Raw genomic sequence first — 19,305 nt, 5'->3', positions numbered from 1 at the left:
GCAGATGTTTTTTATCCTAATGAGAAAGATTTCATAATAAGGATTTGAAGAATGGGAAGAGGGATACTAGGGGGCTCATACCATGGGGGAGTAATAAAGCCCACCATAATGCCCCCCCCCCCCTCGCAGTAGTAATAATTCTATTTATAATGTGACAGTGCAAAAAATACCCCCTTGTAATGCCCCCAGTTGAGCTAATGTCCCTATAGTGCCCCCATAATCTGCCAGTATAAAATACCCCTATATAGTGCCCCCAGTAAATGCCCCCATAGTACTCCTCTCCCCCCTCCTAGTGCCCCCCATAATGTAACAGTATAAAATGCCAGTAGATGCCCTCAGTGTCCCCCATAATTTGTAAGTATAAAATACCCCTTCTCAGTGCCCCCGTAGATGATCCCATAGTGCTCCTCTCCCCCCTTCCCCATAGTACCCACCATAATGTGTCCCAGTATAAAATGCCCCTATACAGAGCCCCCATATAAAATAACTGTTCTTTGTGGCCTCAGTAGATGCCCCTATAGTGCCCACCAATAATGTGCCAGTAAACAGAGCCCCCCCTATATCATGTGCCAGTAGCCATAGCCCCCCCTATATCATGTGCCAGTAGCCATAGCCCCCCCTATATCATGTGCCAGTAGCCATAGCCCCCCCTATATCATGTTCCAGTAGCCAGAGCCCCCCCTATATCATGTGCCAGTAGCCAGAGCCCCCCCTATATCATGTTCCAATAGCCAGAGCCCCCCCTATATCATGTGCCAGTAGCCAGAGCCCCCCCTATATCATGTGCCAGTAGCCAGAGCCCCCCTATCATGTGCCAGTAGCCGTAGGCCCCCCTATCATGTGCCAGTAGCCATAGGGCCCCCCTATAATGTGCCAGTAGCCAGAGCAGCCCCTATCATGTGCCAGTAGCCACCAGTATTGACAAAAAAAAAAAAAACACTAATACTTACCTCCTTGGCAGCGATGTGATGCAGGCCTCTTCCGGCCTGTGTCACACGCTGTACGGCTCAGGGCTCAGGCGGCGCGATGACGTCATCGTGCCGCCTGCTCCGGCCTCTGATAGGCTGCCGGCCTAGTGCCTGCAGCCTATCAAAGGAAGGGGAAGGGACACACCTCTCCCTCCCCTGCCCTGCTGCACAGCCATCTGTATCGCTGTCCTGAGGACGGCGATACAGATGACTGGAGATGAGTGCAATGGAAGCGCTCATCTCCATGTGACTGTCACTGTCCTGCCTATAGTTAGTTGCGGGCCGGCGCGGGGGGCCCCTAAGGACTCGGGGGCCTGGGGGCAATTGCCCCCCTTGCCTCTATGGAAGCACCGCCCTGCCACCATATAGGGAAGGTGTCCCAAAACATAACATACTTTTCTTGTGTAAATCTGGTCTCCTAATCTTGAGTAATGCATCTTTCTATTTTTATATATTATTGTTTGGGGAATTTTCACAGAAACCTGCTCCTTTTGTTCTGAACTATAGTTGTTTTTTTTTTTATATTAGAAGCAAATTTTCGCTAAATCTCATATTATCCCAAAGTATCACCATAAGGGCTCATTGAATACGATAAGAAACTTTAGAAAGGTTTATACAAAAATTAAAAGTGTATTTCCATTAGCTCAACCTGAAAAGTTCCGCAATGCATAAGCAGATGCAATGTTGCTGAAAGATTTTAAATAAGCTTCAGAGCATGATGAAATGTGATCCAATATTGAACAACCACTTACAGGATAAGCCTAAGCTTAACTTTCAAAGACCTCAATCCCTCTAAAATATTCTCTTTCCAAGTGTCCAGAAAAAAAAGGTGTAGTGCAGACCATTTGCAAGTAGGAAAATGGCTAATAACAAATTGTGCTTTATGTAAAGGCTTGTATGCCAGCTTTAATGTAAAACATCTACACATAAAAGCTAGTCTGCTGCCGAGAATGTGAGAAATGCAACGTGCTGTAAGCAGGGCTGGTGCAAGGATTTTTGCCGCCCTAGGCTGCCCATATCATGTTCCACCCCTTTTCTCAGCATTTAAATTAAAAGAACTGCTATGTTTCCCTTAGGGTTAGGCCTCATGCACACGACCGTTGTTGTGTTCCGTTCCGCAAAATGGGGTTCCATTGTTCCGTGATCTGTTTCCGTTTTTGTTTCCGTGTGTCTTCCTTTTTTTTGGGGGGATCACCAGACATGAAGGAAAGTAAAAAAGTCAAGTTTGTCATGATGATGATGATGATGATAGGAAAAAAACGGACGCGGACGCGGATGACAATCTTGTGTGCCTCCGTGTTTTTTCACGATCCCATTGACTTGAATGGGTCCGCAAACCGTTTTCCGTGAAAAAAATAGGACAGGTTATATTTTTTTTACGTACTGGAACCACGGATCACGGACGCGGATGATAAACGGTGCATTAGCCGAGTTTTCAACGGACCCATTGAAAGTCAATGGGTCCGCAGAAAATCACGAGAAATGGAACGACGGACACGGAATAAAACAACGGTCGTGTGCATGAGGCCTCAATCAACCTTCTTGTAGCTGTCTCCCTGACAGCCGCTAGAGGTGCTTCCGTGATTCTCACTGTGAAAATTACAGTGGGAAGACGCGGAACATAGTTTTGAATGCGTGCACATGCGCATTCGCAGCAGAGAGGAGGATCGGGGAGAAGAGTTCCCAGTGAGGGGTTTTAACCCCTTCAGTCCAGTGGGAGGGGGACACAAGGGTGCCCCACTCCTAACAACTATATAGTGCCAGGAAAATGAGTTTGTTTTCCTGGCACTATAGTGCTCCTTTACCACCAGTACTGCACAGTGTCTGTTCTCTGCAGGAACAGGCTATAGACACCAGTACCACTACATTATACTGTACTGGTTCTGGGACTATAGTGTCCTTTTAGGCTCCATTCACACGTCCGCAATTTCGTTCTGAATTTTGCAGAACGGAATTGCGGACCCATTCATTCCTATGGGGCAGCATGATGTGCTGCCCGGACACGGAATTGCGGATCCGCACTTCCGGGTCCGCACTTCCGTTCCGCAAAAAAAAGAACATGTCCTATTCTTGTCCGCAATTGCGGACAAGAACAGGCATATTCTATTAGTGCCGGCAATGTGCGGTCCTCAAAATGCGGAACGCACATTGCCGCTTTCCGTGTTTTGCGGATCCGCGGCTCTGTGTATCTGCAAAACACGTTGCGGACGTGTGAATGGAGCCTTAATGTGAGGTAAATTAGTTTCCAATGTAGTATTAATAACTAAACAATTACATAATAAACATATTGCATTGTCTACTTACCACCAGGACAATAAGGTGATCTGGTCTCTGGCTGCAGTCTGGCTCTGGGGACTCCCTTGTCACTCCCCCCCCCCCCTTGTCACTCTCTTCACCCCCCCCCTCCCTCCCTTGTCACTCTCTTCACGCCCCCCCCTCCCTCCCTTGTCACTCTCTTCACGCCCCCCCCTCCCTCCCTTGTCACTCTCTTCCCCCCCCCTTGTCACTCTCTTCCCCCCCCCTCCCTTGTCACTCTCATTCCCCCCTCCCTTGTCACTCTCATTCCCCCCTCCCTTGTCACTCTCATTTACTCCCCCCTCCCTTGTCACTCTCATTTCCCCCCCTCCCTTGTCACTCTCATTTCCCCCCCTCCCTTGTCACTCTCATTTCCCCCCCTCCCTTGTCACTATCAATCCCCCCTCCCTTGTCACTCTCATTTCCCCCCCTCCCTTGTCACTCTCAATCCCCCCCTCCTTTTTCACTCCCCCCCCTCCCTTGTCACTCTCATTCTCCCCCCCTCCCTTGTCACTCTCATCATTTCCTCCCCCCCTCCCTTGTCACTCTCATTCCCCCCTCCCTTGTCACTCTCATTTACTCCCCCCTCCCTTGTCACTCTCATTCCCCCCCTCCCTTGTCACTCTCATTTCCCCCCCTCCCTTGTCACTCTCAATCCCCCCTCCCTTGTCACTCTAATTTCCCCCCCTCCCTTGTCACTCTCAATCCCCCCCTCCTTTTTCACTCCCCCCCCTCCCTTGTCACTCTCATTCTCCCCCCCTCCCTTGTCACTCTCATCATTTCCTCCCCCCCTCCCTTGTCACTCTCATTCCCCCCTCCCTTGTCACTCTCATTTACTCCCCCCTCCCTTGTCACTCTCATTCCCCCCCTCCCTTGTCACTCTCATTTCCCCCCCTCCCTTGTCACTCTCAATCCCCCCTCCCTTGTCACTCTCATTTCCCCCCCTCCCTTGTCACTCTCAATCCCCCCCTCCTTTTTCACTCTCACTCCCCCTCCCTTGTCACTCTCATTCCCCCCCCACTCCCTTGTCACTCTAGTTCTTCCCCCTACTCCCTTGTCACTCTCATCATTCCCCCCCACTCCCTTGTCACTCTCATCATTTCTTCCCCCCCTCCCTTGTCACTCTCATTACATTCCCCCCTCCCTTGTCACTCTCTCATTCTTCCCCCCCCACTCCCTTGTCACTCTCATTCCATTCCCTCCTCCCTTGTCACTCTCATTCTTCCCCCCACTCCCTTGTCACTCTCATTCTTCCCCCCACTCCCTTGTCACTCTCATCATTTCCTCCCCCCCTCCCTTGTCACTCTCATCCCCCCCACTCCCTTGTCACTCTCATTCCCCCCTCCCTTGTCACTCTCATCATTTCATTCCCCCCTCCCTTGTCACTCTCATCATTTCATTCCCCCCTCCCTTGTCACTCTCATCATTTCCTCCCCCCCTCCCTTGTCACTCTCATTTCCCTCCCCCACTCCCTTGTCACTCTCATTCCATTTCCCCACCCCACCTCACCTCTCCTCTAATGTAGCATTGCCGAGCTCTGTTCGGTCCGCGGTACTGGAGCATTTGTTTCCTGTACCCGGCCGGACTGAAAGGAAGTGCACACTAAGTGAGCTCGGCAATGCTACATTAGAGGCGCTTCCCTCCTGTCAGTCCCTCTCTCTGGGCAGTGCGGCAGCCGCCCGGTGTGGGGGAAGGCCCGCCGTACTTAAAAAAAAAACGCCGGCTCTGGCGGTAAGCTTTAATGGTGATTCAGCATTGCCTGGAAATCACAAGCCTAAAATGAGTTCCTTATATACTCTGTGTATATTACAAACTATGATGTACTTAGTGAGATGAACTTACTGTTCCCCAAAATATTATGAAAATTATTATATAACGTCCTGTAGATTCTCATTAAATGGTAAGAAATTCTGTCCATCTTCAATAAGGTGTTGAGGGTAAATAGTAGTACTAAACAGGAAGTGGAGGGGATGCAGCTGCAGCATCTCTCCCTCAGTGAGTGTGGGACTGCATGTTATGAAAAGCCAGGCAGAGCAGCATGAGAAGACATCTGATTGGCTCAGAATACAATGCACAGCTCTGACATCACTCAAGAAAGAGCTGGTCTACTCAAAAATTATGGTGATAGAAAATGTACATACCTCCCAACCATCCCAGATCTGGCGTGACAGTCCTGTATTTCAGTGGCTTTCCTGCAGTCTCGGAACAGCTGAGGTATGTCCCGCTCTTAGCTGTCTCTGCATCAATAGGACACAGACAGTTTCCTTTAATGGTGAAGCAGGGAGCTGTCCGCTCCCTGCTTCACTGTTCAGCTCAGATGCTGGCGCTCCCCTGAAAATTGGTATATGACACTCTGAGGTCTCATAGCACATTCATGGCAGATTTTTTATGTATAATTTTATTATCTCTTTTTTAAATTTTTTAACAAAATTTTGCTCTATCTCTCCTCCCCATACCACCCTTTTAGGCTCTTTAATGCAATGACAGTAGTAGCAAATAACATCAGGATTAGGGCTCATTCAGACGGCCGTATGCTGTCCGCAAAAATACTGAATGCTATCCGTTTTTTTGCGGATCCGCAAAAAAACGGATCTGCAAAAAAACGGATAGCATTCAGTATTTTTGCGGACCCATAGACTTCAATGGGGCCATGTCCTGGTTTTCACGGACAAGTATAGGACATGTTTCATTTTTTTTGCGGATCCGCAAAAAAACGGATAGCATTCAGTATTTTTGCGGACAGCATACGGCCGTCTGAATGAGCCCTTACACTAACATATATACTGCTATGAGTAAATGCATGGTTGATGGTGTTAACAATTAGTGTGTTTAAAAACACATTGCACCATTGCAAGTGTTATGCTTTTTCATTTTAGAAACCTTCCAACATTTTCCCTTATTAGTGTTATTGGGGAAAAAAACTGACTTGTTGCGTCCAAGTGTCCAAAAATGAATGGGAGCAGATCTGCCCCTATTTATAAACACATTAATGTCATAAGAAACAGTGACTTTTTCTGTGCAAGCGTCCAAAAATGATGCGTTAATGGAGATTGCCTGCCCATAATTATATACAGACGAGTGTTCATTTTTAGAAGAAACAGTGGCTTGTTCTGCAGTTGAACAAGCCTTAAAAAGTCTTCGGTTTATTTGGGAGCAGCAGCAGTACAGTGTAGACGTGGAAAGGGTAAGGGGTGTAGGGGTAATAATGTTGCTGTTACACCTAGACGTTCAGCAGTCTATGCAACTGAAGTACCTTCTCTACTTTGATTGATAAGGCCAGGCTTGATGACGTTTTCATTGCCTGGTCCTGTCAATCAAAGTGCAGAGGGCGCAGCAGTTGTAGAGAGAGCTCAGCCTGTAGGTGTAACAGCAATGTCCCCATTACTCCTAGAGTCTCATTTGCATATATTAAAACATAATTTTTGGGACCTACAAATATATATTCAGCTGCCAAGTGTACATGCAACAGGTCAGCCTGTTTCATAAGTACAGATGTCCTTTAACCCCTTAAGGACTCTGGGCGTACCGGTACGTCCTAAGTTTAAATTGCGATTGCGGCGCTGGGGGTTAATCCGAACAGGATGCCGGCTAAAATCATTCAGCCGGCATCCTGTCACAACGCCGGGGGGGGGGGGGGGGGGGGTCATGTGACCCCCCCCCCCCCCGTATCGGCGATCGCAGAAAACCGCAGGTCTGGCCATGGTGCTGATGCCTGCTGTCCAGGGTGCTGATTGGTGCAGGGAGAGAGGTGCGAGATTCAAACTTCCAGCGCTCCTCTCTCCCCTCCTCTTCCTGTTCAGCACCTGCACCCTGCAGCACCGTCCTCACCAGGCTCCTGCGATCCCCCCCATCGGCACCCATCACCCTCCTGCACCCATCGCCCTCCAGGTAGGTTAGGGTCAGTGAGGGAGAGGCACGGTTAGGCAGGGATAGAAGGGAAAAGTTAGTTAGGAAAAAAAAACTAAAAACTTTTATCTAAACTTTTTTTTTGTTTCAGCTTTGAGACCCTAGACCCCCCCTGCCACTTGCCCCCTTTTTTTACTTTTTAGTACGCAAACACCCGTGCATACAATAAAGGTTTACACGCACGCACATGCACACGCACACACACATACCCATGGCCCGCCGGATGTTTTCGGTGGAGGAGGCCCAGATTGCCTCCGACTCAGAGTGCCCCAGTGAGGATGAGGATGACCCCACGTTCCTCTTGTCATCCGCATCCTCCTCATCAACATCTGATGACGATGAGCCCCCAAGGCAGCGGAGAAGCCGCCAGGCAGAGCCAGGGGCCACACATGCTAGGGACCCTGTGGCCCACCCTAGTACGAGCCACCCTGGTTTCCCGGCCCACCAAATAAGCCCAACGGAGCCCCCTGCCGATGAACTTAGCTGGTGTCCCCCAGTGGATTTTAAGCCCGAGATTCAGGATTTTGTTGGCAATCCAGGAATCCAGATTCCCACAGTGGGGTTTACTGAAATTGACTTTTTTCGTATTTTTTTCAGTAACCCATTTGTGAATCTGATGGTGGAGCAGACGAACCTGTACGCCCAACAGTTCGTTGCACAGCACCCGGGCTCCTTTTTGGCTAGACCCGGTAGCTGGACGCCGGTCAGTGCAGCTGAGATGAGGACATTTTGGGCCCTCGTGCTGCACATGGGTCTAGTGCAAAAACCCAGTGTCAGGCAATACTGGAGTGGGGACGTCCTCTACCAGAACCCACTCTACAGTATGGCCATGACACGTCCCCGGTTTGAGGCCATCCAGAAATGTCTGCATTATTCAGATAATGCAGCATGTCCCCCCCGAGGTGATCCTGCCCAGTTTCGGGGCTAAATTTGTGCAGGCCTACGTACCTGGAAGGGAGGTCGCGGTTGATGAGTCTCTTGTTGCGTTTAAGGGGAGACTCAGTTTCCGCCAATACATTCCCACTAAGCGGGCGAGGTATGGCGTCAAAATGTACAAAATTTGTGAGAGTACCTCAGGGTACACTTACAAATTTTGTGTATACGAGGGGCGAGATTCCCGTATTGAACCCCCAGAATGTACCCCCACTCTGGGTGTTAGCGGGAAACTCATGTGGGACCTTATGTACCCACTGCTAAATAAGGGTTACCACTTGTACGTGGATAACTTTTATACTAGCATTCCCTTGTTCAGGTCCCTTGCTGCCAGATCCACGTTCGCTTGTGGGACCGTGCGGAAAAATCAACGCGGCCTCCCTGCCTACCCCCTCCAGCTACCTATCCCCAGGGGTGAGACCCGTGCCCTTACCAGTGGAAACCTGTTGCTGGTCAGGTATAAGGACAAGAGAGATGTCCTTATACTGTCCACAATCCACGGTAACAGCACCACCCCCGTCTCTGTGCGAGGTACCGCGGCAACGGTCCTCAAGCCCGATTGTATCGTCGACTACAATCAGTATATGGGAGGCGTTGATCTCTCTGATCAAGTCCTTAAGCCATATAATGCCATGCGCAAAACCCGGGCATGGTACAAAAAAGTTGCGGTCTACTTGGTGCAGGTTGCCATGTACAACTCTTTTGTACTATCCCGAAGAGCTGGCAGCACAGGGACATTCCTCCAATTCTATGAGGCAGTCCTCAAGGACCTGATCTTTTCGGACCGGGAAAGAGCAGGCCGGAGTACCTCGGGAATTGGAGGCGCACGGATTGTCCCTGGCCAACATTTTCCAGGTGTGGTCCCTCATACTGGAAAGAAGGGACGAACCCAAAAAAAGTGCAGAGTGTGTCGCAGGAGGGGGATACGGAAGGACACCACCACTCAGTGCGACACGTGCCCCGATCATCCGGGCCTCTGCGTTATCGATTGCTTCAGGGAGTATCACACTTCCATGGAGTACTACATTTTTATAATCCCCAACAGTCCCCTAGAGAACATAAAAAACTATGGCTCTCAGACTTTGGAGACACGGAAACAATTTTTTTTCCCCAAAAAATATTTGTTTTCGTGCAGGCATCCTCAAACTGTGGCCCTCCAGATGTTGTAAAACTATAACTCCCAGCATGCCCAGACAACCTACGGCCATCAGCAGGGAATGGTGGGAATTGTAGTTTTACAACATCTGGAGGGCCGCAGTTTGAGGATGCCTGCTTAGTGTCTCCAAAGTCTGAGAGCCATACATATTGGGCATCGCCGGGTCCGTAAAAATCTTCTCTATAAAAATAACATTTAAACCAACCCCCCCGGATGAACAGCGTAAAAAAAAAAAAAAAAACGTGTAAAAAAAAAAAGCCATTTTTTGTCACCTAACATCACAAAAAGTGTAATAGCGAGCGATCAAAATGTCATATGCACCCCCAATTAGTGCCAATAAAACCACCATCTCATCCTGCAAAAAATGAGCCCCTACATTAGATAGTCGCCCAGCAAAAAAAAAAAAACGGTAGCTCCCAGGCTATTGTATATTAGGTATCGCCGCGTCTATAAGAATCTGCCCAATAAAAATAACATTTGACCACCCCTCGGATGAACAGCGTTAAAAATATAAAATAAAAACGGTGCCAAAACACCCATTTTTAGGCAAAATCTCCATTTGAATCCTTTTTTTCCGATAATAAAGCAAGGGTTAACAGCCAAACAAAACTAAATATTTATTGCCCTGATTCTATAGTTTTCAGAAACATCCCATATGTGGTCATAAATGGCTATATAGCCACACGGCAGGGCATAGAACGAAGGGAACTCCATATGGTTTCTGGACGGCAGATTTTGATGGACTGGTTTATTTACACCATGTCCCATTAGAAGCCCCCCCGATGTAGCCTAGACCAGAAACTCCAATAAAGTGACCCCATCTAAGAAACTACACCCCTCAAGGTATTCAAAAGTTACTTTACAAACTTTGTTAACCCTTTAGGTGTTCCACAAAACTAAATAGCGAATGTAGAAACAATTTTAGAATTTAAATTTTTTGTTACCTTGCCTCAAAAAAGTATAATATAGAGCAACCAAAAATCATATTTACCCCTAAAATAGTTCCAAAACAACAACCACCTTACCCCGTAGTTTCCTAGAATGGGTCACTTTTATGGAGTTTCTACTCTAAGGGTGCATCAGGGGGCTTGAAAGGGTACATGGTGTAAATAAACCAGTCCAGCAAAATCTGCCTTCCAAAAACCATATGGCGTTCCCCTTCTTCTATGTCCTGCCGTTTAGCCAAATAGTAGTTTACGACCACATATGGGACATGGTATAAACAAAACCAGGCCTACAAAATCTGCCTTCCAAAACCCATATGGCGTTCCCCTCCTTCTATGTCCTCCCGTTTGGCCAAACAGTAGTTTACGACCACATATGGGGTGCTTTTGCAAACTACAGAATCAGGACAACCCATATTGAGTTTTGTTTGGCAGTTAACCCTTACTTTATTACTGGAAAAAATGGGTTAAAATGGAAAATTTTCCCAAAAAAATCAAAATTCTTATATTTTATGTCCATTTGCCATGAAGTCTTGTGGAAGACCTAAAGGGTTAACAAAGTTTGTAAAACCAGTTTTAAATACCTTGAGGGGTGTAGTTTCTAAAATGGGGTCATTTTTGGGTGGTTTCTATTACATAAGCCTTACAAAGTGACTTCAGACCTGAACTGGTCCATAAAAAGTGGGATTTGGAAAATTTCAGAAAAATTTCTAAATTTGCTTCTAAACTTCTAAGCTATGTAACATCCCCAAAAAATAAAATATCATTCCCAAAATGATACAAACATGAAGTAGACATATGGGGAATGTAAAGTCATCACAATTTTTGGGGGAATTACTATGTATTACAGAAGTAGAGAAACTGAAACTTTGAAATTTGCTAATTTTTCCAAATTTTTGGTAAATTTGGTATTTTTTTTATGGAAAAAAATTAACTTTTTTTACCCAATTTTAGCAGTGTCATGAAGTACAATATGTGACAAAAAAACTATCTCAGAACGGCATGGGTAAGTAAAAGCATTTTAAAGTTATCAGCACTTAAAGTGACACTGGTCAGATTTGCAAAAAATGGCCAAGTCCTTAAGGTGAAATAGGGCTGAGTCCTTAAGGAGTTAAAGGTGGTTCTACAACCAGAAATGCATGAGAGAAGTTGATTTTAATTTTTCTACATGTTTCAAGACTAAATAAAGCATTATGGATTTTATCTGAGTGCCAAAACATAAGGAACTTCTACTCATCTTATACTCACAGGGAGCAAGCCTTGTGTTCGTGCACCAACTAGAGATGAACGAATTAAAAAACAAATTGATTCAGGCATTCACCAAATTTTCCGAAAAAATTTGGTCCGATCCAAATTTATTTGTGGCATATCACGTAATAAAATGCCTGTTTCCTGGCTGCAGAGAGCCTTTATAGTGGTGTAGAACACTGTACCTTGCAGTAACACGCATAGAAAGTCTGCTGTGGTAGGAAACAATACTGTGAGTCAGTATGACATGTAGATGACAGGCTTCGCTCTTAGAATCACTGTACACATCACTTATTTGGGCAGTTAAGGGGCCAAAACTGACCAAATAAATCAAGTGTGAACACAGCCTTACAGGTCAATGTTAGCGCTAGGTATAAAGAACCGTCCAGAGGCCCAAGATCTTACTATAGGGTGAAAGAGCGCACTCCTTTTACACCAATTCACTGATTCTATTAAACGCTTATACAAGTAGAGGCCCCCCCCCCCCCCCCCCCCCCGACAGAGTGGGGTGTGATTCAGCAGTAAGTTTGTGTTTGAAGTCACTGATTAAAGCCAAAAAGACAAAAAAACAGCAGTGGATCCAAAACAGAGATGGAATATTTGCATGTCTTCTGTGTTTTGTATCCACTCCTGCTTTTGGCTACCAAATCATAAGCCAATTCTGATGCAAAATAGGGACCATGTCATGCAGGCCTTACAGCTGTTACATAGACCGAATCCGGTGTGCGTCTTTTTTTCCTTCCTTCTGACAGATCAGAAGATGGGTCAAATAAATTAATCCAAATTGGCCCAATGATACATTCGGGTGTGGGAGGGAAACACCACACCGAATATAAGAGGGAAAGGGGTGAGGGAATAAGACCTGGAAACTAGGGAAAGGAGATGGACATCTCCTGGTAAAACCCTAATCAAAGTCCTGACTAACTACCAGTATGAACAGACACCAGAGGTAGGTGAGTTCATACACAGGAATACCTAATGTCCTAACTCACCCTATAGGACCCTGGTACTAATGTCAGGACCGAGACAACCTATTCCTCCAAAAGGAAGAACAAATAGGAGTCTCCCTCAGGCCTTAATACAAATGACAGGGAAATGCAACCCACAAAATAACCCAAACAAAATACAAAAGGGAAAGAAAACATTTATCTTGAAGTGGCTAAGGTAGCACCAGGAACTCAGTCGGGATCCACACACCAGCAATCCACAACTCAAACAGAAGCTATAAACCGCATAGCATAATGGAACAAACAACAATAAATAGAGAAGGTTAAATGACCATAATAGCCACACCTGGGGAAAGAAGGTGTGGCAAGCACTAGAAACAACACAGATGCTATTTGATCCAAACGGAAAACTTGTCATATCAAACCACGTGTTGCAAGTCTCAACGATCTCCTGCCACCTGTCGCAGAAACGTCCGTGACAGTACCCCCCTTCTGCTACGGGTGACCTCTGGGCACCCAGGACCAACCTTATTCGGATGAGACCTGTGAACGGCTTTCACAAAACAACTGGCATTCACGTCAGATGCCGGTACCCACATCCTCTCCTCTGGTCCATAACCCTTTCAGTGAACAAGATACTGGAGAGATCTACAGAGAACTCGAGAGTCAATAATCTTGGGGATCTGGAATTCCATGCTGTCCACCATGACAGGAGCGGGTGGCAAGGGGCTGACTCCAACGGTTCAACATATCTCTTCAACAAAGATTTGTTAAACACATTATGAATTTTCAAAGCCTGGGGAAGTTTGAGATGAAAAGCTACAGAATTAATAATGGCAGTGATCTTATATGGATCAATAAACCTTGGACCAACTTCCAAGAAGGAACCTTCAACTTAATATTTCTTATTGACAGTCACACAAAATCACCCACACTTAGGTCTGGACCATTCATACATTTCCTGTCAGCCACAGGTTTATACTTATTGCCCATATTCAAGTTATTTTGAATTTTCCGCCATATAGAAGACAATGATGACGAAAAACATTCCTCCTCAGGGATACCGGAAGTATCCGAACCAGAGAATGTGCCAAATTGCAGGTGAAACCCATATGCCCCAAAAAATGGCGACTTACCAGTGGACTCCTGTCTACGATTGTTTCTGGCAAACTCTGCCAAAGACAAAAACGAGGACCATTCCTCCGGGTTCTCCGAGACAAAATATCTTAAGTAAGTCTCCAGACTCTGATTAGTGCGCTCCGTCTGTCCCTTTTATCTGAGGATGAAAAGCAGAAGAAAAAGACAGTTGTACCCCTAGCCGTGTACAGAACACCTTCCAGAATCTGGACACAAACTAAGTCCCACGATCCGAGACCACATCAGAGAGAATGCCATGAAGTTTCACAATGTTGTCAACAAACACTTGCGCATGTGTTTTAGCATTAGGTAGGCCAGGCAATGCTATAAAGTGCACCATTCTACTAAAAAGATCATCTACCACCAAAAAAACTGTCTTTCCAGACGAATTAGGCAGATCAGTAATAAAATCCATAGACAAGTGAGTCCATGGTCTGGACGGTATGGGCAACGGAAGTAGAGATCCAGAAGGTTGAGTATATGTCACCTTAGCGCGTGCACAGATACTACAGGCCGACACATAGTCCTCAACACACTTACACAACACCAGCCACAAGAATCTACAAGAGATGAGGTCGGCAGTGGATCTACTTCCAGGGTGTCCCGTAAGAACCATACTGTAATGTTCCTCAAACACCTTATGACGCAATTCTGATGGAACAAACAATTTCCCAGAGGCGCAAGACTCCGGTGCGTCTCCCTGAGCCTCTAACACCTTCACCTCTAGGTCAGGGTATAGAGAGGATATCACCACCCCTTCCGACAGTATGGGACTTGAAAATTCTAAATCGCCACCTCCAGGAAAACTATGTGACAAGGCATCTGCCTTGACATTCTTAACCCAAGGACGGTAAGTGACAATTAAATTGAATCTGGTGAAAAACAAAAAACATCTGACCTGCCGCGGGTTCAGTCGTTTAGCCGACTCCAGGTAGGCCAGATTTTTGTGATCTGTGAACACCGTGATCGGATGAATCACCCCTTAAAACCAATGACACCACTCATCAAAAGCCAACTTAATGGCCAGCAACTCTCTGTTACCCACATTGTAATTTCTCTCAGAGAGAGAGTCAGAGAGTTTTTTAGAGAAAAATGCACATGGGTGCCATTTACCAGGTGACGGGCCCTTGCGATAAGACTGCTCCTACCCCCACCTCGGACGTGTCAACTTCCACAATGAAAGGTTGTGATACATCAATATAGGGGCAGGGGCAGAAGCGAAGCACTCCTTAACCGCAGAAAAGGTTTGCAATGCAGAATTAGTCCACACTGAAACATCCGTCCCTTTCTTAGCCATGTCAGTTAAGGGTTTCACCACTGTCGAATAGTTCTGAAATTTTTTTCGGTAATAGTTGGTGAACCCCAAAAACCGCATAAGAGCCTTCAGATTTTCAGGCCGATCCCAGTCCAATACAGCACAGACTTTCTCTGGATCCATTCGAAATCCTAAAGATGACAGCAGGTAGCCCAAGAATTGCACCTCATGTACAGCAAAAACACACTTCTCTAATTTTGCGTACAATTTATTATCTCTTAGGATCTGTAACACCTGTCTAACGTGATCCTGATGTATCTCCACATCTGGAAAATAAATTAGTATGTCATCCAAATAAACGACAATAAACCTCCCCACCAAGTGATGAATAATGTAATTCACAAAATGCTGGAAAACCGCAGGAGCATTGGTCAACCCAAAATGCATGGCCAGGTTCTCAAAGTGACCCTCTGGGGTATTAAAAGCTGTCTTCCATTCATCCCCTTCCTTCATCCTGACCAGATTATATGCCCCACTTAAGTCCAACTTGGAGAAAACCTTGGCATCAACAATCTGGTTAAACAAATCAGGATTCAAAGGAAGGGGGTAAGGATCACGCACAGTAATCCAATTGAGCTCACGGAAATCCAGAAATGGCCTAAGAATTCCGTCCCTATTTTTTTTTAAAAGAAAAACCCTGCGGCCACTGGAGTAGCCAAACTCTCGCTAATATACTCTCTCATGGTCGTTCTTTCGGGTCCAGAAAGGTTATACAACGTAGATTTGGGCAACTTAGTTCCGGGAATAAGATTGATAGGACAATCATATTCCTGATGCGGAGGTAAATCCTGGCTTCCCCTATTTTTATAAAATACATTGGCAAAATCTATATATATAAAGAAGGACGTATGCATGTGCGTTCCGCGATCACTCAAAAACACAACCATCGTTTTCAACAAAACTTGGTATACACATCCCTTGCTACCTGGAAAGAAATCTTGTGGGGGTCACAGCTCTCTGAGATAATCCCAAAAAATGACCTTCATTAGCCAATACAAGCCTGCAAGTCTCTCTCTTCACATCCTAACTGCCATACTCACAGTCACATGTCCATTATCAGCCAATAGAAGCTTGCAGGCCCTTAGTCTCCACATACACATAGTTTTAATCCAGGTTTCCATGACAACTCAGCCATTTTTCTTCACTGCTGTAGGTCAGCTTTAGGCTAGGGCTACACGATGACATGTCACGCGACAATAAATCGCACGACACATAGATGACAATTACACTGATACATGTGTTGCGCATCCCACACAGGCAACATGCAACAAAGACTAAGGCCGTGATCAAGGTCCCATACTAGGACCGAAACTTTGGCCAGTCTGTGCAAATTATATTCCTGGATGCCGACAAAAATAGAATGATAAATGATGAAATGAAAATGATATAAAATATTATGAAATAAAAAATACAAATTTTCAAAACTACTATAAACGAGTGCCGTGGTTTCCTTCACTATCTTAGTCTCCACATACACATAGTTTTAATCCAGGTTTCCATGACAACTCAGCCATTTTTCTTCACTGCTGTAGGTCAGCTTTAGGCTAGGGCTACACGACGACATGTCACGCGACAATAAATCGCACGACACATAGATGACAATTACACTGATACATGTGTTGCGCAACATTGATGTCACACCAATGTTACGCAACAATTTTTATAATGATAGTGTATGGTGTTGCATCTTGGCAATACCAGTACCAGCTGAAGAGGGTGGGTGAAAGAAGGAGCACTTGGTATCAGATTTGTGGCATCAGGCGGGTGGCAGCATCAGAATAGTAGCTGAGGCAGGTAGCCAGAAGAAACTGGTCTCTTTTGTCAAAGTGTTGGTGTGGCACCATGGATGATCTAGTCTGATGCATCAGGCATTGGTGGGTGGAAATCATGTCTGATTCATCTTGACAAAGGTCAGTCTCTCCACATTTTGGGTGGACAGGCAAGTTCTTCTTGGGGTAACTATGGCCCCCGCCGCACTATACATTCAATCTGACGCCACACTACTGGCCGGGCAGGACAGCTTTTCTAGGGCAAACTCTGCTAGTTGCGGCCACAAATCCAGTTTGGCTGCCTAGTAGTCCGGCGAATCTTCAATGTGGGGTGGCAAGGTGCTGTACAAGTATGCCACCACCTGCTGGTTCAGGTCCTGCTCCAGGTCTAGCTGCTGCTGCTGGTGAGTAGTTTCTTCAATAGGCGGGTGAAGAAGGCCGATCATCAGCGACTCTAGACTCAAGTTGCTGCTGATGAAGCTGGAACTGCTCCTACCCCCCCCCACCCTGCTAGAGCAGCCATGGCAGAGGAACGTAAGCGCAGAGGGCCCCCCTGGCCAGACTTGCAAGAGGATGGACGATTGCACAGATAGGCAACGGCAAACTGACTACATAGGATGTCTCTATAGTAGTTCAGTTTGTCCTCTCTCTCAGCGGATGTAAAAAAGGCCCCCATTTTGGACCAGCAGCGAGGGTCCAACAAGGTGGAGAGCCAGAAGTCATCCCTCTGCCAAATGCTGAAAATCCGGCTGTCACTACGCAAACAAGTGAGCATGTATTTGGCCATTTGTGCAAGTGACTCGGAGGGACTCCCTGCCTCCATCTCCACGGCATATTGACACGGTGTGTCTGGGTCCTCTGCCTCATCTTCCTCATCACTCTGTAGCTCCTCTGGCTGCTCCTGCTGTTGGGCTTACCGCAACTTATGCGTTGACAGCACAGACAACACGTTAAAAAAAGCCCACACTGCGGGGCCATGTGCCGGTGTCCTAAGAGCGCCAGGTGTGACCATGCATGTTGGATGGCTCGTTCCAGATACATTAGCAGTCTGCTTTTTGCCTCCTGTGCACTGTAAGTTCTGCCCGCTTCTCCTCCTTCTCCTTCCTGTCTGCTGCTCCGTCTCTCCCTCTGAACTCCCATCCTCTTCCTCTCTTGTGGGCACCTACGTGACATCCATCGACACGTCATCATCGTCACTTTCACCACCACTGACATTAGAGATCTCGGAGTAGGCAGCAACAGCTACCTTGGGCAGATCTGGGTACTGTCATCAGACTGCTGGGTGGCGACCGTTGATGCCTCCTCTTCCTAATCCGATGCCAAGAATGGCTGCGCATCGGTATGGTCTTGTAATGGATGGGAAAATAATTCCTCTGACTCAAGCGGAGGGGATATGGTGGTGGTGGTGGTGGTGTATTTGGGGGTGTACACAGCAGAGAGTGAAGAGGGTGCAGATAGAGAGGATGAGGAGGGTCAAGAAGCAGAAGGCTGAGTGAGCCACTCAACCCAGTCTGGTGCGTCCTTTGACGTAATCGCATGCACCTTCTGCAACTTCACAGTTAGGCTCCGGCCTGGTGCACCTGGTGCAAGTCCCTATAGAAGAGCAGTATTTGCAGAAGAAGGTATATCACACCCCTGCCTCAATCACTTTTTTTGGGGGGGCAACTGGTATATCACACCAGTAGAAATTATTTGTTCCAATAGCGTTTGTCACTTTGTGTAGCTGCGGTAACCTAGCAAAACCGCAAACAAATTTTGCACTACCTAAATTCACTATATAGAAAGTATATTATTGGTATATAACACACCTGCTTCAATCAATTTATTTGGGGGGGCAACTGGTAAATCACACCAGTAGAAATTATTGGTTCCAATAGTGTTTGTCACTCTGTGTAGATGTGGTAACGCAGCAAAACCACAAACAAATGCTGCACTATCTAAATGCACTATATAGAAAGTATATTATTGGTATATAACACCCCTGCCTAAATCAATTTTTTGAGGGGCAACTGGTAAATCACACCAGTAAAAATGATTGGTTCCAATAGCGTTTGTCACTGTATGTGTAGATGCGGTAACGCAGCAAAACCGCAAACAAATGCTGCACTATCTAAATGCACTATATAGAAAGTATATTATTGGTATATAACACCCTTGCCTTAATCACTTTTTTGGGGGAGCAACTGGTAAATCACACCAGTAGAAATGATTTGTTTCAATAGCGCTTGTCACTCTGTGTGGCTGCAGTATCGCAGCAGAACCGCACACAACTGCTGCACAATACAAATGCACTATAATATACTTTCTATGTTAGAAAGTATATTATAAGTATATTACACCCCTCAGTATATCACACCTATCGATAGTACACCTATACCAGTCCTTAAAAGGACTTTTGTGGCCATATTAGCTAGCGATTTATGTCCCAACAGTCTGTCCTTGCTCCACACAGCAACCTCTCCCTACACTGGCAAAAGACTGAATGTAAAATGGTGGCCAGATCAGGTTTATTTATAAGGTAGGGGGTATGTCCATGTGCTGAAATGTCTCAATTGGCTGTCGTGTACCACCTGATGGATGTGTCATGGGTCAAAGTTCTTCACAATGTAAAAGAATATGGCGGGCGCGAATATCGCCATATGTTCGGCGAATCGCGAATGCCCAAAGTTCACCGCGAAATGACCGCC

Source organism: Bufo bufo, chromosome 2 (assembly GCF_905171765.1).
Source record: "Bufo bufo chromosome 2, aBufBuf1.1, whole genome shotgun sequence".
NCBI classification, from domain to species: Eukaryota; Metazoa; Chordata; class Amphibia; order Anura; family Bufonidae; genus Bufo; species Bufo bufo.
This window is presented reverse-complemented; position numbering follows the sequence as displayed.